Genomic DNA, 26,025 nt, shown 5'->3' on the forward strand with positions numbered 1-26,025 from the left:
TGCGACTAGGATATCATTAACTTGTGTTTATTCATTGACTTATTCTGCTCGTTTCCTGTCTCTTAATGTTGTAACCATAATTTTCCTTTCCTTAGCTCGCTGCGTTGTCCTGAGTTTGAGTTTAACCATTTTCGTTAACTTCCACTATTCTGTCCCTTAGGCGAGTACCGGTAAGATAGAGCTGTTATACATATACTTTCCTCTTGAGGGATACTGCTAAACGGCTATTCGTATTCTGAGGGCGATAGCCAGATGGCCTCCACCCGGTTCTTATTCTTTTGGTTACTTCATTTTCGTAGTATGACTCTGTGGTCACTACATACCGTAAGTATATGCATTCCCTTGCCAGTTCCAATGTTTCCCTACTTATCATGAACACCAGGTCACTTTCGAGACTGTTGAGCACTAGTTTAGGCTGTAGTTTAGTTTAGACTTAGTGTCCAGGTTTTTCTGCCTAGGACCTCGACAGTGTTCAGCAATTCGGCCAATTAGTTGCTTATCAAAACACTGTCACAGATAATTGGAGGTTCCTGAGGTACCATCCATTAGCCTCTCTTCCCGACTCTTCCCAGTCTAATTCATTCATTACCACATCTGGGGTGAATAGCACAGTAGAAATCATGTCTTCTCATTTGAGACCATTCCTAATTGCTATTTTGCCACTTTCGCCGTAAAGGAATATGGTCCGTATGCAACCTCGATGGATATTTTCAGTACATTTACCTAAACCTCTTCTACACCCTGGTCACGCTGGATGATAGCGTTCCACTGAGATCCCTGTACTCTCGATGTCCTGAGCTGCTTCGTTTACAGGGAGGAAGTTATTTCTACCACAATACTACTGCCGTCCTTCAACAAAAATGCCGTTACCTTATCCTCACCAGACGCTTTTCTATGTAAGGCTTTCCTTACTTCCTCTTTCGTTACCTGTAGGATGTCCAATTCTTCCGCGCTCCTGGCTTCATCATTAGCATCCTCAGTATTCAGTCTCTTGTAGAGATCTATGTAGAATTGCTCGGCTATTTCAACTATCCTATCCATATTCGTAATGTCATTGCCCTCCTTGTCTCTAAGCGCGTGCATCTGATTTTCGCGAATGACTGATTTCTTCGACCCCTTTTAGGCTGCCTCGGTTCTTTACAGCCTGCTCGATTCTCTTCTAGTTGGGCTTCTTTATGTCGGTAACCTTGCGCTTATTCATCAGCTTTGACAGTTGTGTCAGCTCTGTCCTACCTATAGCGTTAAGAGGTTTCACACTGGCGATTCTTGACAAGGTCCTTCGTCTCTTGAGTAAGCCGTCCAGTATCCTGTCTAGCTATTATACAGGCTACTTCTATGGCGGACTCCATGAAGATGCTTGTGAAGCTCATCATCTTCGTGACCAATAGGTAAGCATCCTCCTTTAAAAAAAGAATATCTGTTCTCCAGCGAGATGCTGAAGTCCTGTACTTTCCATCTTACTCTCGTTGAAATGCGCCTTTCTTCACAGTTTCCTCCGTTCTCTGTTCATATTTTGGCTAACGCAAGGTGTCAGCACACTCTGGTCACTACATTTCACGTTCTCGAGCATCTCAACACCCTGAACTGCGCCTGGATACGCGTATAATATGAAGTATTTCAATTTTGGTGCGCTGTTATGGGAAGTGCTGGCTAAGCACTATATAAGGTCTTCTAAATTAGGCTATCCTTTAAGGGCTCGTCGTCGGCTGTGGTCGCCGGGACATATTTTTTTTATTAGGCTGAGTCTATATAAAGCACCTAAACAGTTCTTGCACAAGTCAGATATCTTGTGTACATTGGCGCTCAGGAAACGCTGTGAAAGCTATCGTTTTCACTCGTTTTCACCCTGAGCAGACAACGTAGATCTGTGGGGACAACTTCTACAGCGCATGCTCAATGCTCATGAAGGCACAAGAAAGGTGTCACCATTTCGCGCAATTTAGCGTGCCTTCCCAGATACCCTTAGAGCATGTAGTGTTAGCGGTCTCGGACACATAGGAGATGTCCTCGACTCAGCGTAGCAAGCTCAGCAGAGATCAGCTACCAAGTGACAAGAGGTTTTTGGTCGATTGGTGCCCAGCTTTCGCCGGCCGGAAGCCAAAGAACTGATTGGTGCCAAATGCTCACAAACAAAAGTTTATACAGCAAAGAGATGATATAGAGCATTGCACAACACTCGTACAAGCCCATACAAAGCTATTTAAAATACAATGCAGCTCGTGCAAAGCTAAACTCGAGAGAGATTACAATAATAAAAAATAAATATTGCACCTGAAGTGCACTAACACAAGAGAGAGGCAAACAAACAGAACAAAATTTTTTAGCCGGCCACTGCAACGGTCCGACCGCCTTAGGTTCACGACGGAGCCGTCCCGCAGGCTGGCTCAAGCTGCCTTGTTAGTCCATGGCTGGGCTAGTGGCGCCGTCCCGGGAGTCGAGAGGGCGCGCTTCTCTGAAGCTTGAGTGGCGGCTCGGGCTGACAGACTGCGGTCAACGCCCTTCATATATAGGCAAGCTCCGCGTCTGTTCGTTCTTCGCGCCATGGTTGGCGCACACATACACGCAGTATCAGCGGTGCAATCTCCTTCTCCTTCTGCACTGGGCACGCGTCCCCATTGGTCAGGCGCGGAGCCTGGATTCGAGATGCTTCGAGATCTTTCTTGTGCTGCGCCGCCGCTGGAGCGCGAGTGAAAAGAGAGAGGACATCACTTAGCACACTCAAGGGTACTCCCTCTCTGCCAGCATTGTGTAGAAATTACTATTGTAGGATGGGGTTGTGGCTGAGCAGAACCTAGGTCGCTTTGCAACGTTCAGCAAAGGTGCAGGCCAAGCGTTCGGGCTGCGAGCGAGCGTCACACCTCAGGATCGTCGTCTTCTTTCACTACCACAGTTCACCACAGTGAGCGAGCACGGCTGCTACACTACAATTACCCCCCGGCGAAAAAGGAGGCATCCTGCCGACTTAGGGCGCACAGATGGTAGGCGGATCGTAGTACGGCTTGAGACGGTCAACGTGCACTGTTTCACGGCCACGACGGCGCGCATCTTGCGGCGGCGAAAGCGGTTCAATGATGTAGTTGACTGGAGAGGTCTGGCATACGACACGGTACGGGCCGTGGTACTTTGAAATGAGTTTTGTGGAGAGACCGGGACTGGTGGAGGGAACCCAAAGCCACACGAGCGAGTCTGGGGTATAGGCCGGAAGCGGACTGGTAGGGGCGCGAAGGTGCTTCTGGCGATTCTGATCTTGCGTTGTAAAAGAGCGGGCAAGCTGGCGGCATTCTTCAGCATAGGTCGCTGCTTGAGAAAGGGTAAGAGACTCGGAGATATCAGGGCGATACGGAAGCACGGTATCCATGGTACAGGAAGGCTCGCGGCCGTAAAGAAGAAAGAACGGAGAGAAGCCAGTTGTGCTCTGTGTGGCAGTGTTGTACGCATATGTTACAAATGGGAGAATGCGGTCCCAGTTTGAGTGGTCCGAGGCAACATACTTGGCGATCATGTCGGTCAATGTGCGATTGAAACGTTCAGTAACGCCGTTCGTTTGAGGGTGGTAGGCCGTAGTAGAGCGGTGAACAATGCGGCATTGGCGAAGTAGGGCTTCGACGGTGTCTGAGAGGAAGACACGGCCGCGGTCACTCAGAAGCTCCTTAGGAGAACCATGGCGTAGAACGAGATGATGCAGGATGAAAGACGCAACGTCGGGCGCAGACGCGGATGACAAAGATGACGTTTCGACGTAGCGGGTAAGGTGATCGACTGCCACTATGACCCAGCGGTGTCCAGCCGGAGTTATGGGAAGGGGCCCGTAGAGATCGATGCCAACGCGGTCGAATGGGCGCATGGGGCAAGGCAAGGGCTGCATCGGAGCAATGGAACGGCGAGAAGGGGCTCTGTGGCGTTGGCATTCCGGGCAGGAGCGAACGTACTGTCGAATGAAACGGTACATTCCCCGCCAGTAGAAGCGGAGTCGAAGGCGCGTGTAGGTCTTCACCACACCGGCGTGAGCGCACTGGGGGTCGGCGTGAAAAGAGGCGCAGATGTCGGAACGCAGGTGGCGAGGAATGACAAGGAGCCATTTGCGACCGTCGGGAAGGTAGTTGCGGCGGTAAAGGAGGCCATCCCGTATTGCGCAGTGGCGGGCTTGACGACGGAGAGTGCGGGTCGCAGGTCGCTGAGATGGTGTAGACAGGAGAGCGAGGAGGGAAGCGATCCAGGGGTCCCGTTGTTGTTCAAACGGCATGTCGGCAATATCAAGGGAGGACGCATCAGCGGTGGAGAAAGATGTGGAGTCTAAGTCACAAGGTAGCGGGGACCGCGATAGTGCGTCGGCATCAGAATGCTTACGGCCAGATCGATAGATGACTTCAATGTCGTATTCTTGTAAGCGCAACGTCCAACGAGCAAGACGGCCTGAAGGGTCTTTGAGGGACGACAGCCAGCAGAGGGCATGGTGGTCGGTAACGACAGAGAACGGGCGACCATATAGGTAAGGGCGGAACTTCCCAATAGCCCAAATTATTGCCAAGCACTCCTTCTCTGTCACGGAATAATTGCGCTCGGCCTTTGTCAAAGTGCGGCTGGCATACGCAACAACATGTTCGGCGCAGCCGGGCTTGCGCTGAGCCAGCACTGCACCGAGGCCCACGCCGCTGGCGTCAGTGTGAATTTCAGTGTGCAGGCTGGGGTCGAAATGGCGGAGGATCGGCGGGGACACAAGCAGGCGCCGAAGCGTTGTGAACGCCGCGTCACAGTCTGGTGTCCAAGACGAGAGGCTGGTGTCGCCGGCAAGCAGATCAGTCAGGGGTGACAGGATGGAAGCGAAATTGCGTACGAAGCGGCGAAAATAAGAGCACAGCCCGATGAAGCTACGCAGCTCTTTCAGGGAGGTGGGTCGGGGAAACTCGGCGACTGCGCGCAGTTTTGCAGGATCGGGAAGGACGCCTTCTTTGGAGACGACGTGGCCCAAGATGGTAAGCCGCCGGGCTGCGAAGCAGCACTTCTTTAAATTCCGTTGCAAGCCGGCGTCGGTCAAACATTGCAGGACACGCTCGAGGCGGGCCAGGTGGGACGAAAAGTCTCGAGAAAAGACGACGATATCGTCCAGATAGCACAGACACGTGTGCCACTTGAGTCCGCTGAGAACTGTGTCCATCATGCGCTCGAATGTGGCCGGCGCATTGCACAAGCCGAACGGCATGACATTGAATTCGTAGAGGCCGTCGGGCGTAACAAAGGCCGTCTTTGGCCGATCAGCAGCAGCCATGGGCACCTGCCAATAGCCGGAGCGGAGGTCCAATGAGGAAAAGAATTCTGCGCCTTGCAGGCAGTCGAGGGCATCGTCAATACGGGGAAGTGGATACACATCCTTGCGCGTAATCTTGTTGAGGCGACGGTAATCAACGCAAAAGCGGATGGATCCGTCCTTCTTCCGCACGAGAACAACGGGAGAGGCCCAGGGGCTGTGAGAAGGCTGGATTACGCCGCGCTGAAGCATGTCGTCCACTTCCTTGGTAATGACGGTGCGTTCAGGGGCCGACACGCGATAAGGACGCTGGCGCAAAGGGGCATGCGTTCCGGTGTCAATGCTGTGTGTGACGACGGATGTGCGGCCAAGAGAGCTGTGCGGGAAGTCGAAGGACGTACGGAAACGTTGAAGTAATGCGACGAGCTGATCACGTTGGTGCGGCGAAAGGCTGGCATCGATAGATCGGGAAAAAACAGAAACGGTGTCTTGGTTTGGCGTAGCAGGAGGCGAACCAATGGCATCTATCTGGAGAGGGGCAGGCTCGTCAGAGACGGAGTATGGAAGAGCGTGATCGACTGATTCTACATGGCCCAGGCATTCGCCGCGGAGAAGCGTTGATGGACAAGAAAAAGGGTTCGTGACATAGATTGCGCTGTGGCCATCGCAGACAGTCAGAAGAGCGAACGGAAGGAGGAAACAGTGGCGACGGGCAGCGGCATCGGTCGGAGTAAAGAGAACAGTTGAATCAGGATCGCAGGCGCAAGTGAGGGGAACCAGGGCAGCAGAGAAGGCAGGGATGTCAGTATCTGCAGCGACCAGCATTTTACCGAGGCGGAGAGAGGTGTCGGACGGCAGAGTAGCGCAGAGCGGAGACAGTTCAATGCTGGCACGGGCACAGTCGATGATCGCATGATGAAGGGTTAGAAAGTCGCAGCCCAGAATGACGTCATGAGAACAGGAGGACAGCACGAAAAACTCGGCGATATACACAACATCCCGGATAACAAGGCGAGCTGTACATAATGCTAGAGGTTGAATGCGGTGCGAGCTTGCAGTGCGGAGGCAAAAGTTCGAAACAGGCGTCGTCACTTTACGGAGTCTACGGCAAAGGGCTGCGCTAATAACGGATACAGCAGCGCCCGTGTCTACAAGGGCGAGAACGGCGACGCCATCAACAAATACTTCGATAATATTCGCAGGTGAAGACGGAGGACTTGGGCAGTTCGATGGAATCGCAGTTCTTGCCTCCGGAACTGCGGCCGTTAGTTTTCCTCCGGACGAGAGGGTGATCGCCGGCGCATGGGAGAGATAGATCGGCGACGGGGAGAAGGCGACCGGCGTGAAGAATATGAAGAGCGGTCAAGGTGGAAGGAGTCCGCAGGGGTGCCGGAGGGAACTGGTTGCGAGGGAGGCGCAGGGTCGTAGTGGAATGGGCTTGCCTCGTCCCGGAAACTCGGCGGGTGTTGGCGACAAAGCCGGGCGACGTGGCCCGGCAAGCCACAGGAGTAACATATGGGGCGGTTGTCGTAGGTACGCCATGGGTTAATGACGGCACGGCGAGGCGGCAGGCGACGACGGACAGGTGCCGGCGGAGGTGGTAGCGGTGCGACAGATGGGTGGTTAACGTAGACTGCGGGGCGTCGGGGTCTGGCGGCAACCTCAGCGTAGGTGAGGGGGGCAGCCACAGGCGGAGGCCGAGGGCTAGAGGGCAAAGCTTCGGCGACCTGCTCTTGGATGGTGCGTCGAAGGGTGGGATCTATGGGTGACGCAGGGTCGCCAGACACAGGCAGTAGGGACAGTTGGCGGGCCACTTCTTCCCGTATGAAGGCCTTGATCTGGGGAAGCAGGGAGGCCGAGTCAGAGACCAGACTGCAGACCGCCGGCGCAGGAAGGGACTCGTCGAGGACTCCGGAACGGCGAGTAGAATTCCTCTGCTTCCTGAGGACGTCATAGCTCTGACAAAGCTGAATGACATCCACCACCGTTTGCGGATTCCTGGCGAGCAACATTTGGAACGCGTCGTCGGAGATGCCCTTCAGGATGTTGCTAATTTTCTCGGCCTCCGGCATGGATGGATTGATGCGCTTGCACAGGTCTAGAACATCTTCTATGTAACTGGTGAAGGTTTCAGTGGCGTGCTGAGCGCGAGCGCGGAGGCGTTGTTCGGCGCGCAGTTTGCGCACAGCTGGGCGGCCGAATACCTCCGAGAAGCTGGTCTTAAAGGACGACCAGGTAGGCAAGTCGGCCTCGTGGTTGCGGAACCACAAGTTGGCAACGTCGCTGAGATAGAATAGTACGTTACCAAGCTTGGTGGCATCGTCCCACTTGTGGGCGCTGACGCGCTCGTAAGTCGCCAACCAGTCGTCAACATCGTGGTCGTCGGCACCGCTGAAGACGCTGGGATCTCGCTGCCGGAGCCCGCCAGAACACAGGATGGTAGGCGACGGGATGGGGGCTGTCTGGCTGGTGACTTCAGGCATAACTGGCGGCGAAGGTAAGGTGCGGCTACGGAGCTCCAGGATGAGGACGAGAGGGGGAACTTACAGCAGCCTCCACCAAATGTAGGATGGGGTTGTGGCTGAGCAGAACCTAGGTCGCTTTGCAACGTTCAGCAAAGGTGCAGGCCAAGCGTTCGGGCTGCGAGCGAGCGTCACACCTCAGGATCGTCGTCTTCTTTCACTACCACAGTTCACCACAGTGAGCGAGCACGGCTGCTACACTACACTATATCATTCTGGAAGAATCGACGACACGCGCAGACGTAATTCCCTTGGCGCCGCGCCGGCGATCGATGGCGGAGAGGGCAGCAACACACACATGGCTAGGCGCTCTCCGGGGTTTCCTTCACCCTGTACTAACCAGCACGCGCTGGCGAGATCACTTCCGCGCGGCGCAGTTTTTAAATGTGCCGAATTTTTTTACAGAAGGAAAAGAAAGGCGAAGTTAACGCGAAGGCTCAGCACCAACATTAAGCACCGAGAGTAGAAACCAGTTTCCTACCCTGCATGGGGGGACGGATGAGAGGATATGAAGATCCAGTGCAAACAGCGAGCTATGAGGAAAAGAAATTAGAGATCACTGTGGCGAACCCCATTAGGAGAATGCGGAAGCATTGACACCTCCTCGGCACTCGTCGCCTCTCTTCGCCTCTCTTTGTCATTTTCTTTTTGTTTGCTAATTTAACTACTGAATTAGCGTAAATATTTTATGGTCAAATTAAAGATCAATTTATTTGCTCTGATTATACTTCTTTTATGTCAATCTAACAATTTGGTTTTTCAAATTTGGCGCCGCGGTTGCTTTCCCGTCCACTTACTCTATCTCCGTCCAGCCTATTCAACCGTTCAGTGGTTCTTCCTGATAATTAAGTACCTATTAGTTTATGTCACAGAAACTTTTTTGATTAATTATCACTTATGAAATACATTTGAATTCATTTCAACTTTATTTTCCTTCCTTTGCCTATTTTTCCAATATTTTGCCGTCCATGACTGTTTTCCCATCCGCTCACTACATCTACGTCCGTGCTATATCGACCTGTGATCGATATTTTTGGCTGTAATTAATCATTTTATCAGCATATTTTTTTGCGCGGCATCCTCACACTGTCTTTTATCGATCACAACCATTCATTTGATGCTACATCTTCTCAGAACGTTACAACTGCTACGGACATGTTTTTGGTGACACGACCACGCAGACATCGCCTAGAAATGCTTTCGCATTAAAAAGCCAGTAAACAAATAGCTTGCGGCGAAGTCACAGCCTATCATGTAGGACCATCGTTCTCTAGAAACTGAACAGCGCCTGGCAGGCCTTCTCAGCCCATGATCTCTGCAGCCACCGTCCAAGAAGCATCTCCATCAGCGGGCGTGGATGAAGACGGTCCAGCACAGTGCATGAAGACTGCGTTTTAGCAGTTTCAGCGGAGCATACACAGAGAATATGTGCTATACTGTCGTTGCACTTGTAGACAGCGGGTGCAGGGCTTTCAGCCGTACGATAACAGAAGAACAGTAGTTGTTGAGTGCGACACGAAGCCATAGGCGACACAGCAAATTTGCTTGGCGTCATGGTAGGCCGTGTGGAAGTGGGAGCCGCAGGTGAAGGTCCAGGGATCGTTGATGAAGGAACAAGAGGCTGATGAAAACCATAGGTGCAAAAAAATTCAGGGGGGCACTTTGCTGACCCACAGTACGGTGAGGCGAACGCCTTTAGCGCGATGTTGCTGCTTGTGTCACTGATGTGTGGTTAAGATGTTAATTTAATACACAATTTTTTGTGAATCTTAAATGCTGGAGACACGGAGGGCGCTTGGGAGGCATCCGTCTGATTCGACGCCTTTCTGCAAACACTATCCGGCGTCCTACACAAGGAGAACTACATATGCGTTGGCAGGAAGTAGCGTAGTCATTAGCACGCTCGGCTGCGGAACGGAAGGATGGTGGTTCGAATCCCATCGTGCACAAAGATTTCTTTCCTGGTCTGACTAGAAAAAGGGTGACACCTCTGCAGACAGCCTTCTGTCGACAACGATGAGGCGTTAAAGGCTTTCGCCTTAATATGCATGTTTCTTGCGCTGTTCAGGAGCCAGAAAGAACAGCGATAAGAAAGTCCTAATCATCTTGCGTCTAGTGGTAGCCTACAGAATGACAGTCTGAAGCAAAAGAATATACGTGTTTCATCTCTGTATTCATGTTCATGGGTTCTTGATCAGTCAGCGCTGTAATTGTTTTTCGTAATGCATTTGAACAGGAGCTGCCCTGCAAGGTGGAATTTGCACACTGCAGAAGGTCGCCATTGTGAAGGACGATGGCCATTACTCTGGAGTCAACACAGCAGCCCATGAATTCGGACATTTGTAAGGGTCTCCTCTTCATTGCACACATTTATGCAATGGTTGCACTCGTGCCTCTGAACTTTCTTTTAGTGCGATAGGCTTATAAGCCTCATCTTGAAGAAAAAAATGTGTCGTCGGACATAAAATTCGCTCAGTAGCTGGTGGCAATTCCAATTTGGTGGAGGGAAGTGCCGTCACTGCCCTGGATAGTGCCGGCTGACTGGATGGAAGTAAAAGGACCACATTGGAAGTGACGCCATTTCCGGTAAAGACATAAACAGCTTCCAGTGACATCGGATTGCCAGCACGAAATGTAATTTTTGTCTCTGTAAATTTTATTCGCATCAGAAATGTTCACTACGTTCCTGATGACAAGAGTAACAAGGAAGCAATAGCTGTTTAGAATGCCCTCAAGCGTTGCCGTACGACTACAAAGGAAACCAGTACAACTCTTGCCCTGGTCCGGCTGTCGAACCCGGGACCACCACCTATCCGGGGCATTCGCTGCACCAATTAAACTAGCTAGGACGGCTAGCGGAATATAGGCCGAGGCCGCAAGATTAACAGATCGAAATGAGAACAGGCGTTAGCCTGATTTAATAGAATCCCGCAAGATGGGCTTCATCTCTAGAAAGGGAGTAATTACTCATTAGCGCCCACCAAAGCGCAGCCATACGGCTCCAGAAGAAGGCTTTCACACAAACATCGTAGTTGAAAGATTTGTCCTGCTCCAGTCACTGCCATGGCAGCTTGGCAACAACAATAAATATTTTACACCCCCTTTCTTTAATTGGTATCAGGAGTAATCCTTAACGCTTCTAATGATAACGGTAACTGAAAGTAGTCATTATATGCACTGAATATTGTAGACCCCAAGGCCAGAATATTCACTGCAGATATGCCTGTTCTGTTGGCACTGTAAAAATAAAGGAGGCACTGGTGCTGATAACAACTACTGTATTGTAATTATAATTTATTTGTTGTATCAAAAAGCTCACTCCGATTATGAGTAAAATGCGGTCATCCTTAGCCAGCTAGCATGTTACCTTTATCGCATTACTAACTCGTATCTCGTGGATATAAACCAGTTGATAACGAATATAACCGGCCAGCCATTCTCTAGCACGAATTTCCACCCGCACCCTTGCATTGAGTAGCTTATTTTTCTCTCATGCAATAGTCTTAAGGAAAACATAGCTGAATTCAAAGATATAAATAAATTCCGTAATAAGCTAGAACATCAGCCATCGTGAATAGACTGCCCCCTTTGTATTCTTTTGTTACTTTTTTAGTTGCATTTCTGCGCCTTTGTGTAATTTTTGTTTCTCTTGCGCTTGCTTGTTTTCTGTCATTTCACTTAGATGTATTTCTGCATTTTTTACTGTATCTTTCTTTTCTTGTTTTTGTTATTGCTTGCCTTGGTTGCATTTATATCATTCTCTTCACCTTTTTCTAAGTTCAAGAAATATACATCACGTTAATTCGCCTAACCCTTATGTAATGCCCTCGGGCCCTTAAGGAGAAAATAAATGAAATGAAATGAAAAACACTAAAAGGAAACAACAGCCGCGTTGAAGCGAACCTTTTTGTCCTGTTCTTGATTCTAACCGCCTGCGAAGCTTTTGTTTACACATAACGAGAAATACATTTCTGCAGACTTGGTTCCCCGCATGACGGCTATGGAGAATCCAGAGATTGCTCAGAGAGTGGAGGACACCTGATGGCCCGCACCACTCCGAAAACGGCGGCAGCTACCTTCTCAACGTGCACTAAAAAAGTTGTTGCGAATTTTTTAGCGTAAGTTTTCTTTTCTCTGGCCGATTCCCGCAAATGTCGTCCTTCCCACACGGGGGCTTGTATAAAGCTAGCTGCTTGAAAGTTTTAATATGCTCATGTCAATTTTTACCAACTAAGGTTTTTTTTAGGTTGGGCAGCCCACGTAAGCTGAAAAATCTAAAAACTGCATCATAGATACTCTACCCAGCCCCTCAATTCTTCCACCTGCTCAGGTCAGAGCAAGGGCCTCAATTCTGGCTAGATCGGTGCTCTGTGCAGAATGCCAGAAGGTATCCGCCCTGCCGCTTCTTGCCGCCTCCGAACTACGTCCCATGTGGCAGCAGCGGTATAACAGAACTTTCCGCGTCCGCCGCTATCGGTGGGTGTGAAAAAAGCTTAACAGTCTGAATATTCGGCTGCGGCAACTGAATACTGTCACGTGGGGTGACTGCAGTCCGGCGAACAGGAAAACAGCGAGGATGGCTTCTAAACGAAACTCTTTATTTGGGCTGACTTGCGCCCGCAAAGAACTGAATCACTCGGCGGCGGCGTAGCAACTAGCGTGCTCGGCGGTCGTCGAACAGAATGCCCGCCGCTCTCGGCCGTGCTCTTTTTAAAGCTGATAGCGCACTTCCGAGATAAAGCCTGGAAAGTTACTGGAACATTCTGGAACAACGTAGGATCGGCTCCGCCTGAATGCGATCAATCGAGATAAATCTAGGCGTGTCTTGCATCACAAACAAAGCGATAAAACGGCGTGCCGGCAGCTTTGAAGAATGAACAAACAAACATTATAAAGATTCGCGGCAATAGGAACCTCTTCAAAAGTGGTGCAGGTGAGAGCCGCCACCCAGCAGAAGATTTGAGTTGGCTCCTACAGACGCTATATTTACTCTTTAAGAGTGTTAGCTCTAACTACTTACGTTTGTCAAGGACGCGTCTGTCTGTAAATAAGGTCAAATTGACCAAAACCATAACCACGTGACCACATATATTATACACAACAGTGGGCGCGTAGCTCCTCAATTGATACTTATACTTTCGATCCGTTATATATGTCCCAGTATAGCGACCATCGAAGTGGGAGCCTCACCCCACTCCCATCCTCCTTGGACCACAGTTTGCATAAAGGGGTGTCAAATGACTTGGAATGTTCTTGAGGATAATACTACTAGTTGAGATGAAGCCCAAGATATGTGTGGGATTCGCACCGACGACCTTTCCGCCCCAAACCGTGCATTCAGGGGACCTTGAGACGGCCATCACTGCGTAACCGTTTGTCGCAGGGGGTTCCGGATGCTGTAAAAGGATTCGTCGTGTGTTGCACACGTCCATAAACTTTATGAACTGATTTAACAAGTAAATATACCGGGTTAGGCGATGGTGGCTGTAAATCGCAATAGGAGTGCAAGAGCCATGATGTAGACGGCGTTTCTTGCCTCTTAGAAGGCACATTTCTGGAAAGGAAATATCCTCGGAGGTTTGGATTGGGTCTTCTGCATGTTTGCTGAGCCCACCGATGTAAAGACTTGAAGCTCTCGCAGCTAACGCTCTTAAGTCGAACAGTGAGGCGTTGTTGGTGGATATTATTTTTCCCCTTGCTATCTAAAATGATAACGGGAGCATTTTCTTTCAGATTACCAATATAATGCAGCTGTATTCCGCTATGATTGTTTTTGTTTTAAAGGCTCTCCGCATCTTAAGCATCCTAATGAGCCCTTGATTAATCTTTCTTGTCACAGCGTCTTTTGTGTGTTCAGTTTCCTGCTTTACTTTTATCCTCTTGAAGTTTGCGTATTGTATATTAATTATAATATTTTAAGCATGAAATGCTTTTAGCTCCCGTTGTCGGGAGTGTGGTTACGTCACGCCGAGACCGAGAGCCAACATCCGGGCACTGAATTCCACTAATCCGGGCACTGAATTCCACTCATCCGGGCACGAATTCCACACATCCGGGAGCTTAAACGAGAGCATCCGGGCATCGTACGAGTTTTAACGAGATTTAACGAGACTCTCTAAGCCCTCCTACAGGACCGGCATACAAGCTCCGGTAGCTTCGCGCCGAACAGGTGGTGGCGTTCCTCCCTTCCTGTACGGTGCGGTTCGGGTGTCCATCGAGATGACGGAATTACTGCTCCATTTCCTTTCCTCAAAAAGCGTTGCGTTCAAAGGGCAAGGCATCGTGCCGAACGGGCGGTGGCGTTCCTCCCTTCCTGTACGGTGCGGTTCGGGTGTCCACCGAGATGACAGAGAATTACTGTGTAATTTCCTTTCCTCAAAAAGCGTCGCGTTCAAAGGGCATTGGATTGGAAAACGTTTATTGTCAGCACTGAGCCCTAGTGGGCATTATACTAGGTGGTTTCGAGCCCATGGCTCTTGGCGACCTTGTGAGCCCACTCAGTGGCCCGGACTTGCGTCAAAGGGTCTGAGCTGGCCAGTATAGCCTCCCACCGCTCTAGAGAAGGGACTGGTAGTAGGTCCGCCGCTGGCGGCGCCTTTTTGCAGCTCCATAAAATGTGGTCATATCCGGCTATCTCGCCGCATTGTGTGCAAGTAGCGTTGTATTGTGTTGGATACATGTGTGCTAGTCTCGACGGGCTAAAGAAGGCTCGCGTCTGGAGCCGACGCCACGTTACCTCCTGGCTTTTGTCGAGCTTTTTGTCTGGTGGCGGATAGATCCTCCTTTCCTAGCTCTCATGGCTCAGAAGCTCATAAACCGCTTCTGCGGTTCCGCGAAATCCTAATTTATTATTGCGACAGCCACCGTCTCTACCCGGCACCTGCCAAGGGGCTGAGTAAGGCGGAGGAGCGAACTCTGCGGCGCCTGCAGACAGGAACCCTTCTCTGTCCTGCAATAGCAAAACACTTCGATCCGAACACAGATGGGCGCTGCCCGCACTGTGGAGAGATCTGCGATATCTTTCACATGGTGTGGGCATGTACTCAGAATCCTCACCTTCCCCCCTCCCCCACCCCCACCCGAGAGGCATGGGAGACTGCCCTCCTCAACTGCTCCACACTGGAGTCCCAAAGGGCTCTGGTCAAGCGGGCGCGAGACGGGGCCTCGTCATGCGGTGTCCCGGACTAAGGATACCGACCATGCAGCAGGGTTATTTATTATTTTTTTTTAACCCTCAAGCTCTCTTTGATTAAAGTTTTTCACCACCACCACCACCACCTTTCCAGTTTAAACTGATTGGTGTATTCGTGAAATGATATGAATGCATCTCTCGTGAAATTTGGGGACTCAACCCTGCTCACTGCTCGGCTGACATAACCTCGAGCTATACTGTGAGCCAACTCGTTTCCCCTGTTCCCCGAGTGTGCCGGCACCCATATTAGTTCCACCTCTCTTTGGTACCAGTCTTTATCTCTTAGGATTCGTTCTGCCTCCTGGGAGATCATACCCCGCGCAAAATTGTTGATAGCCGCCTTGGAGTCGCTAATTATGGTGACTGCTTTGGTGCTGGCCATTGCCATGGCGATAGCCGCCTCCTCCGCTGTCCCTGAGTTTTTTGTTTTGACCGAACCGGCCGTTAATGTTTCACCCGAGTCGTTCACGGCCACGACCACAAAGGAGTCGCCTCCTTTGTATTCCGCCGCGTCTACATAGGTTGTGTATTCCGAGCCTTCGAGGTTGGCTTCAAGGGCCTTTGCTCTGGCTCTCCTCCTGCCTTCGTGAAAAGCAGGGTGCATGTTTATTGGAAGTGGTTTAATAGTGAGTAATTTGCTAACTTTGGTCTGTAATTTTGCCTGCGCGTTTCTTTCCGGAATTCTATCATGTAATCCTAGGTTGCTCAGGATCTTTCTGCGTTCCTCTACCACTACGAGCGGACGTACGCCACATGCGCTCCGCAGTTTTTGGGCTTTTTGGCCCGGTCAACTCAGCGGAACTGCCAAAATATTGGTGGGAGGCGACGCAGGAAGAGAAGCGGACCACGAGGACACCATTTTCAAACCGGTGGGCCCAATATTTTTGGATTTATCCGGTCTTGAAGATCAACCACGTGGACGAATGAGCTAAGCCAACGCTAGGCCTAGCGACTAGGCTTCACGGGCGGCGACTTCCGCGGACTCCTCGACCTCGGCAGGCGACGGAGGCAGCGGAAAGATGGCCCAGACGCAAGACATCCATGCCAGACATGAATTTTTGGCAAACCGAATTATGGGGACCCAAGAAAGAATGGAGGAAGACCAACGAGACGCCACCGCCGGGGGATCCCACGTACAGGGCCCGACGGTGAACACCCAAATCCCGGGAGGCAGCACCCTAACAAAAACAGCGCAGGCGAGTCGCAAATACGATTCGGACTCAGACTGGACAGTAGCCATGTCGCAACGGCGGCACAAGAAAATACGGAAGAGCCAGGAAGCGACGGCAGGCCACGTGACGGGGGATCCGAGCCCCTCAAGCGGAGGGAAAAGCACAGGCGACAAACAAAGCACAACCAAGCAAGGCGAGAGGGAAGGAGCGCCGAAGAGGAGACTCCCTCCCCTACCGAAAGAAGATTTAAAGGTGATCCTGAGGCCAAAGGGACTAGCAGTGCGAGAGCTGCAAACACACCAAGTGGCGCGAGCGGTGGTTGCAGCCACCGGGCATGGATGCAAGGCAGAAGACCTTATAATCCGGCTGCGCAACGGCTCAAACATCATAATCGTCAGCACGAATAAGGAAGAGACAGCCAAACAAGTCAGAAACATAGCGCAGCTCAACTTCGGTGGAAGAAGCTACCAAGTCACGGCACACGTGGCGGCGCCGGAGGGAACGCTACGGGGAGTCATCCACGGGGTAGACCCGGGAACCCCAGAAGAAGAATTAAAGGCCAACCTAAGGACAAGAACGCACGGAGTGAAGATTTTGGCGGCACGAATGCTAGGGAGATCCAGCACAGCAGTCATTACCTTCAGCGGCCCAATCCTTAACAAGCAAGTCCTGCTCTACGGGGGAGAGATGTGGTGCCACCCATATAGACCAACGAGGCAGATATGCTACAACTGCTACCAGCAAGGGCATCGAGCAGATGTATGCCCAAACCCGGAAAGAAAGGCGTGCAGGCAATGCGGCCAAGCAAATCCGGAGACGCAACACCAATGCGTACCGAAGTGCCTCGTGTGCAAGGGCTCCCACGTCACAGGAGCAAGGGAATGCACACAGCGACTAAAATCATTCGGAGAGCTACGAGCCTGGGGTCAGCAGCAACGCGGCCGCAGCCAAGGCAGAAATGGAGGACGACGACCACGCTGGTTCCGGAACGAGGACCAGGAGAAACAACCTGACTACGGAAGCGAGTCCAGGGGACGCAGCAACAGCCGCAGCCGGGACCGGAGCCAGAGCCGGGGACGAGGCGAGGCGAGCCAGACCACGGCCAGCCAGCAGCAAACGCAGCAGAAGAAAAGCGGCGGAGTTAAGGTAAGCTGGGGAGGCGGCTCTCCCAAAATACTTTTTGCTCCGCACGAGGAAAACAACACAACAGACACCAAGGCAGAAAACGAAAGCCTAAGAGCAGAAATCAACAACATAAGAAAGGAGAATAGGCAGCTAAGAAAGCAGATCAGCGAATTAATCGCAGAACTACAGGAGATACGGAGAACAGGTTTCTCACCAGTGAGAACGGCAACACCACCACCACAAACTATAGAGAACCCACAAAACATGGGGGAGACCAACACGGCAGGGGAAGACCTAAAAACACTCATGCTGCAAATGCAACAACAAATGCAGCAACAAATGCAACAACTAAGCCAGAAGATAGCTTTGCAAGACCAGAGCTTCCGTAATTACGTTAAAAATCAAACAACACAGAGAACACTAAACGACGCCAGAGACCGCCTCTTTAATGAGCGGAGGTTCGGTACAGAAACCCAAGGGAACAATAGTAGCTGCAACACAGCAACATGGCAGGAGGACAACAACTAGACATTTGGCAATGGAACTGCAGGGGCTACAGGCGCAAGCAGGGGCTCCTGCAGCAATTCATTAGCACTAGGGGAACCCCACCAGACCTAATCTTATTACAAGAAACAAACTGTACCCCAACCCTAAGAGGCTACTCATGCCAGGAAAAAGGGAAAACAGCAACACTCATTAGCGACAAAATAACAGCAATAAATCATGGGGAAATAGCAGACACACAGCTAGAACACGTGATAACTGAAATAATTCCCAAAAGGAAAAGGAAAGCAAAAAGCACCTTTGTTATAAACATATATAGCCCACCTAAAAACAGGGGAGACTTCATCAAGCTTTTCGCGGAGGCAAAGAAACTTGCAGGGCAGAACACTCTAGTTATAGCAGGAGACTTCAACGCGAAAAGCCCGCAATGGGGCAGCAAAAAAGAGGACATAAAAGGGCGGAGCATATGTACAGCAGCAGAAAACACAGGCTGCGAGCTACTTACGGATGAGAGCCAACCCACAAGGCAAGGCAACAGCGTAAGCGTAGACACGTGTCCCGACCTACCCTTTGTCAGAGGAGCTAAACAAGCAGAGTGGGAAAACACACAGGAGAACCTAGGCAGCGACCACTTTATAATCAGAGTGGCCATTGAAGCCGAAAGCATCAGAAGGAAAATAGGCAAGGCAAGACTGACAGACTGGGACGCTTTCCGCACCCACTGCAAAAGCATCAAAGGCGACATCACGTCTTTAGAAGAATGGAGCCAACAACTTAAACAAATAAGAGATACATATACCAAAGAAGTTAACCGCACAGAACAGGCACCAGAGGTAGACAAAAGACTCCTCGGCCTATGGGAGGCAAGGAAAAGCCTAACCAAACGCTGGAAGAAACAGAAGCTTAACAGGAAACTAAAAAAGAAGATAGCAGAAATCACCCAGCGAGCGGAAGAATACGCAACACAACTGGCTAGACAGGGATGGCAACAATTCAGCACAACACTGCATGGCACCCTAGGCATGGCCAGAACGTGGCAAATACTAAGGAAGCTCATGGACCCATCGAAGAACAAAGCAGAAAGTAACAAATCGATACAAAGACTGATCCACCAATACGAAGGGACGGAGGAGCAGCTAATCCAAGCAGTAAAAGAGAAATGCTACGGAAAAGAACAGGTGAAAGCCTATCAAGGAGAATACCAAGGGAAAGAAAACCAGGACATGGACAAACCGATAACAAGAGAAGAAGTTATTCAAGCCATAAGGGCAACGACAAAGAACACGGCAGCGGGGACGGACAAGATCCAGAACTCGTTGATAAGAAATCTCAGCGATGAAGCGGTAGAACAGCTCACAAAATACTTAAACAAACTCTGGGAAGAGGGAACGGTTCCGAAAGAGTGGAAACACGCGGAAGTCGTTATGATACCCAAACCAGGCAAAAAACTGCAGATAGAAAATCTCAGACCTATCTCGCTAACATCGTGTCTGGGCAAGCTTTTCGAAAGAATCATCACTAAAAGAATACAAAGACACCTAGAAGACGGAGGATGGTACCCCAACACCATGTTCGGCTTCAGGGAACATCTATCGACCCAAGACGTGCTGCTTCAGCTCAAAGAAGAAGTACTAGAAACAATGCCAAGCAAAGGGGAAAACGTAGTCATGGCCGTGGACATCAAAGGGGCCTTCGACAACGTATCCCACGCAGCAATCATGGAAGGCATCAGCGCCACCAACTGCGGAAAGAAAACACACGACTACGTGAGAAGCTTCCTCACAAACAGAACTGCAACGGTGGGTTTGGGAGACCTACGAAGCGAGGTCTTTCAAACACCATGCAGGGGAACTCCACAGGGCTCAGTGATATCACCAGTGCTCTTCAACATATCAATGATCATCCTAGCCAAAGAGCTCAGCCAGATACAAGGAATCAGACACGCAATGTATGCGGATGACATCACCATATAGATCAGCGAAGGCTCGCTAGGAAGCAAAGAAGAAAGTCTACAAGCGGCAGCCACCTGCATTGAAGGATACATGAAGAAGAGGGGACTAAGGTGTTCCACCGAAAAGTCCGAACTTCTCAGAGTAGGAAGGCACCCTACAGAGGCTAACCTCGAGGTGAAACTAGAAGGGCAGAACATACCGGAACAACGAATGATAAGAATACTCGGTATGTGGCTGCAAGGTAGCAGGAAATGCAGCCACACACTCAGCCTGCTACGCAAAGCGGCGGAGCAAGTAGGCCGAATGATAAATAGAGTAGCCAGCAAAAGGCATGGCATGAAGGAAGAAGACACAATCAGACTGGTGAACAGCCTGATAGTCAGTCGAATAACATACTCACTACCATACCACGTAACCATCAAAGCTGAAAGAGAGCAAGCAGAAGCTATCCTTCGCAAAGCGTACAAGATAGCCTTACATCTACCAAGGAACACGTCCTACGAGAAGCTAATGCAACTAGGGCTAAACAACACTTTTGAAGAGCTGAGTGAATGCCAAATAAAGGCACAACTTCAAAGACTCAGCGACACAAGAACCGGACGAGCACTTCTGACTAGGTTGGGTCGGGAGACGGAGAACCATCACAACAACAGGGCAAACATACCAGACGCACTAAGAAGAAACATAAGCGTACAACCCATCCCCCGCAACATGGACCCAAACCTCCATGCCAGCAGGAGGAGAGCCAGAGCAGAATACTATGAAAAAACAATAGGGCACAGGGACAGCACGGTATACACCGACGCTTCCCCGTACTATGGTGAACGAGGAAATAAAATGGTGGCGGTAGTCGTCAACCACCAGGGAGAACACATAACGAGCCTCACGGCCAGGGCATCAAATGTAGCAGAGGCGGAGGAGATTGCGATAGCCCTAGCAATGAGGGAGGGGGATAGAAAGGGGAGACCCTTGAATATTTTAACAGACTCACAAGAAGCGTGTCGAAACTACACAAAAGGAAGGGTAGGCAAAACGACACTCAGGATCCTCAGCGAGGGGACACCCTCGGGGAGGAGAGAGAAACATAACATAATTTGGATACCAGGCCACGCGGGGGTCTGGGGCAACGAAAGGGCGGACGAACTAGCTCGAGGGCTTACTATCCGAGCTGGGGGGTCACAAGCCCCGGAGGAGCTCTGGACTAGCCTAGGGGCTGGGTACTCTGAAACACTAAGTTTATACAGGGGGCTAAGATACAAATACCCCCCACCACACAAAGAGCTAAGCAAGGAAGAAGCCGCAAAATGGCGGAAGCTACAGACAGGCTCCTTCCCCAACTTATATATGCTAAGCAAGATGTTCCCGACACAATACCGCGCCACATGCCCTTGGTGCGAAGCGAGGCCAACACTATACCACATAACATGGGAATGCGACAGAAACATATCGTTCCACAAACACGACACACCAAGTGCGGAGCAATGGGAGAGCCGGCTCACCAGCTGCGAGCTAGAGGCCCAAAGGGCACTCATAGCACACGCAAGCGAGGTGGCCAGACTCAGTGGAGCCCTGGACTAGGGGACCACCCAAGGCTAGGAGGCAACCTCAAGACTTGAAGAGAAGACTTGAAGAAGACCTCCACCGCAGGCTAAATCTTATAAATCAATAAAGTTTCTACTCACTCACTCACTCCCCGGGGGTGAGGTCGCAAGCCTCCTTAATTGCGCAAATATATGTGCCTCGCATAGTTCCGTGGTGGTGTTGTAGATCCCCAGTTTAAGAAGTCTTTCCGTAGGAGTGCAGTGGGGCAGCCCCAATGCTGCGTTATATGCCTGCCTTATGATCCCATCTATTTCGTTCTGTTCTGGCAGCCCTAGCTTGAGGTAGGGAACGGCGTAAACTATTCTGCTTATCACGAAAGCCTGAACCATTCGGCAAAGATCTTTCTCTTTGACTCTCCGTCTTTTGTTAGCTATTCGCCTTATGAGCCTGGTTGTCATGTTAATTGTGGACTTAAGCCTGTTTATTGTCTCTGTGTTCTTTCTATTGTCCTGTATTATAAGTCCTAGGACCCTGATTTTGTCAACTCTGGCTACCGGAGCCTCATTTACCAGTACGTGAATGTCTCCTGCGTTGGTATCGCGTTTCCTAGCCCCCCGGATCACCAGAAGTTCGGATTTGCTTGGCGAGCATTTTAGTCCTGCCCATTCCGCGTAATCCTGGACAATATCGGTCGCGTGTTGGAGATTTTGTTCTATTTACCATCGTTTCCTGTATGCGTCCATATTGTTATGTCATCTGCATATAGCGTATGGTTTATACCTTCGACAGTCTTCAATAGCGGCGGTAGGTTCTTCAACGCCAGGTTGAATAGGAAAGGAGAGAGCACTGAGCCCTGCGGAGTTCGCTTGTCTCCCAGCTTAATAGTTTCTGACTGGATGTCTCCTAGATTTATTTCTGCGGTTCTGCCGGTTAGAAAGTCCCTTACGTAATCGTAGGTCCGCTTTCCAGGGGCAATCTCCGCCAGATTAGTTAGTATGACCTCGTGTTTAACGTTATCGAAGGCTTTATGTAGGTCTAGGCCCAGTATAGTTTTGGCAAGGCATCGCGCCGAACGGGTGGTGGCGTTCCTCCCTTCCTGTACGGTGCGGTTCGGGTGTCCACCGAGATGACAGAGAATTACTGCTCCATTTCCTTTCCTCAAAAAGCGTTGCGTTCAAAGGGCAAGGCATCGCGCCGAACGGGTGGTGGCGTTCCTCCCTTCCTGTACGGTGTGGGTCGGGTGTCCACCGAGATGACAGAGAATTACTGCGTAATTTCCTTTCCTCAACAAGCGTCGCGTTCAAAGGGCAAGGCATAGCGCCGAACGGGTGGTGGCGTTCCGTGGACTGCCCGGCAGCGCTACAACACGATGTCGCGTTCCTCTCCTAGAGGCGAAGCTTAAGCGTCTTTAATTAGCAGGTAAATAGTATTTAGTAATTAATCAGTAATTAGTCACTAATTACTAATTTGTCATTATTTCGTCATCAATTATGTGTGAGGTAATCTAGTGGTAACGTCACCAGTGTCACATAGTCAAAGTGGTACAAATAACTGAGGAATGAAAACAACGATTACAAAGATGAAAGTCAAACAGAAACCGGATACAGCTGACGAGGCAGGGCGGAAGAGATTCCCCAGACACACAGAGGAAACGATTGCGTCCACATAGACCAGTGCACAGTATGTGTGGTGTGGTGTGGTGTGCTTAACACTAGACCCATTTCAAGATTCTGACTAGTACCATCTACAACCAATGTCTTATGCCCGTAAACATTTCATGCTTACTCTACTCTCGGTTACGGAAGAGGCAAAGATTTTTTTGCTTAAACATTGCTTACTATGTCATTTTAGTGCCTGAGTTTTTAAGGATTGTGTTAACCACTACGGCCAATGCATGTTCCACGGTAGTCACAGTCTTCATACAGCCATAACAAGACACTCGGGCTGCCTTGACATGCCCCGTGAACTCTCCAAAACCGCACTGGCATTGGGCTGTTAAACCTCTTTTAGCATACAGCTTGCGTAACGCGCCACAACGGCACAAGAGCATTTCTTTCATACAAGCCATCTTCATGATTTGGAAGGCCTACTATTTTCTTCATTTATACTTGCTAGCTTTAAGCGTAAATCGAGCTTATTAATATTGTAACGGAAAACAGGGCGACAGGTCGCTAACCAGCCGAATACAGCAGCCAGCCAGCCAGCGCGAGACACTTCAACGTCTTCGAAGACACTTCAGCGCCACCTGAGAACACCAGGTGGCATTACTCCCCCTCCCCAAAAAAAAGAAAAACATAAAGGCGGGGTTGCAGTACGGGCAGTGGTTTTGCGATGGTTCGTGTGACTGAGCTCGAACACGTCGAGCATGAGCTGTGCCGTAAACGCCGTACCTCGATCAGTGATTACGTGGGACGGTGCGCCATGACGCAGCACGATTTGTTGCATAAAAAACTGGGCGATCTCAGATGACGTACCGCGCTGCACCGCCTTGGTTTCCGCATACCTTGTTAAATAGTCGGTCGCGACTATGACCCATTTATGACCGGCCGATGACACAGGGAATGGGCCCAGAAGATCGATGCCGACTTGATCAAACGGCGTCCGAGGCGGTTCAATAGGCTGGAGCAAGCCCGCTGGATTGAGAGGAGGCGCCTTACGACGTTGGCAATCGCGGCAGCCTCTGACGTAACGCTGGACGGCGTGAGAAAGTTTGGGCCAATAATACGCCTGGCGCACGCGTGCGAGTGTGCGGGCAAAGCCCAAGTGGCCGGAGGTCGGCTCATCGTGACAAGCAAGAAGGATATCGGCGCGGAGGTCTGCCGGAACGACGAGGAGGGGCGCTCGGTCAGCAGTGCTGGAGTTTTTCTTAAACAAAATGCCGTTCCGGAGGCAGAAGGCCGGCAGGTTCCTAGAGAATTGGAGGGGTACGACAGAAGCTCGGCCCTCCAGATAATCAATGATAGGTCGCAGGTCTGGGTCAGCTCGCTGTCGGGTCATTAAGTCGAAGTCGCTGACAACTCCAATAAAACCACTCTCGTCCTCTATGCTATCATCCGCTAACCCGACGGGTGCGCGAGAGAGTGCGTCTGGCCAGATTTGTGCACAATGGTGTAGTCGAATTCTTGGAGGCGGAGGCTCCATCGGGCTAGGCGGCCCGATGGGTCACGAAGATTGGCAAGCCAGCACAACGAATGGTGGTCGGTAACTACTTTGAACGGGCGGCCGTAGAGGTACGGACGAAATTTCATGGTTGCCCACACAACCGCAAGGCATTCTTTTTCTGTGGTCGAATAGCTTGTTTCAGCGCGAGAAAGCGTGCGGCTTGCATACGCGATGACCTTTTCCACGCCACCTTGGTGTTGGACGAGTACGGCGCCGAGGCCGATGTTGCTCGCGTCGGTGTGGACTTCGGTTTCAGCTTCTTCATCAAAGTGCGCAAGAACAGGGGTTGTTAGCAGTCGTCTGCGCAGCTCGGCAAAAGCCTCCTGCTGCTCGGCAGCCCACACGAACTGTGTACCATTGCGCGTGAGGTGGTACAGGGGTGCGGCAATCTTTGAAAAGTCGGCGATGAAGCGGCGGTAATATGCGCACAGACCCAAAAAACGTTGCACACTTTTCTTTGTTGCAGGAACAGGAAAGTTGGCGACGGCAGCAGTTTTCTCGGGGTCGGGCTTAACGCCATCGGCACTCACGAGGTGACCGAGAAACTTCAACTCTTTGTACCCAAAGTGGCACTTCTCTGGCTTTAGCGTTAAGTCGGCCGATCGGAGGGCATCTAATACTGTCCTCAGGCGTTCAAGGTGTTCGGCAAAGGTTTCGGAAAATACGACGACATCATCGAGATAAACCAAACAAGTTTGCCATTTTAGTCCAGCGAGAACGGTATCCATCATCCGCTGGAAAGTTGCCGGCGCTGAACATAGCCCAAAAGGCAGCACTTTAAATTCGTACAGTCCGTCGGGTGTCACGAACGCCGTTTTTTCGCGGTCCCGCTCGTCGACCTCTATCTGCCAGTACCCACTCTTTAAATCAATGGAGGAGAAGTACTGGGCGCGACGAAGTCTGTCGAGCGAGTCGTCGATACGGGGCAGCGGGTAGACGTCTTTTTTAGTGATCTTGTTCAGTTTTCGATAATCCACGCAGAAGCGGAATGTCCCATCTTTTTTCTTCACCAGCATGACAGGTGAAGACCAGGGGCTACTGGAAGGTTGAATTATTCCATCTGAAAGCATCTCCTTCACCTGCGTTTGGATCGCCTCGCGCTCCTTCGGTGAGATACGGTACGGCTGCTGATGGATAGGGCGGGCATCGTAGGGCGTAATGATGCGGTGCTTCAGAAGAGCCGTTTGCCGGACTTTCGACGAAGAAGCGAAATAGCACCTCCACCAAAATATGTAACGGAAAACAGGGCGACAGGTCGCTAACCAGCAGAATGCAGCAGCCAGCCAGCCAGCGCGAGACACTTCAACGTCTTCGAAGACACTTCAGCGCCACCTGAGAACACCAGGTGGCAATATCCTAAACGTTAGGTTTTACTTGTTTTTTTCTCGTGCAAGTTGGCGGTCGGTGTACTCAGTATTGTGGAGTTCCCCACTGGCTACACCAGCAAAGGAATGAAGAAAATAATTAGCCCCGCCGCGGTGGCTCAGTGGTTACGGCGCTCGGCTGCTGACCCGAAAAACGCAGGTTCCATCCCGGCCGCGGCGGCTGAATTTCGATGAAGGCGAAATTCTAGAGGCCCGTGTACTCTGCGATGTCAGTGCACGTCAAA

The sequence above is a fragment of the Amblyomma mixtum genome, chromosome 10, assembly GCF_055824585.1.
Source record: "Amblyomma mixtum isolate Tamu chromosome 10, ASM5582458v1, whole genome shotgun sequence".
In the NCBI taxonomy this organism is placed as follows: domain Eukaryota; kingdom Metazoa; phylum Arthropoda; class Arachnida; order Ixodida; family Ixodidae; genus Amblyomma; species Amblyomma mixtum.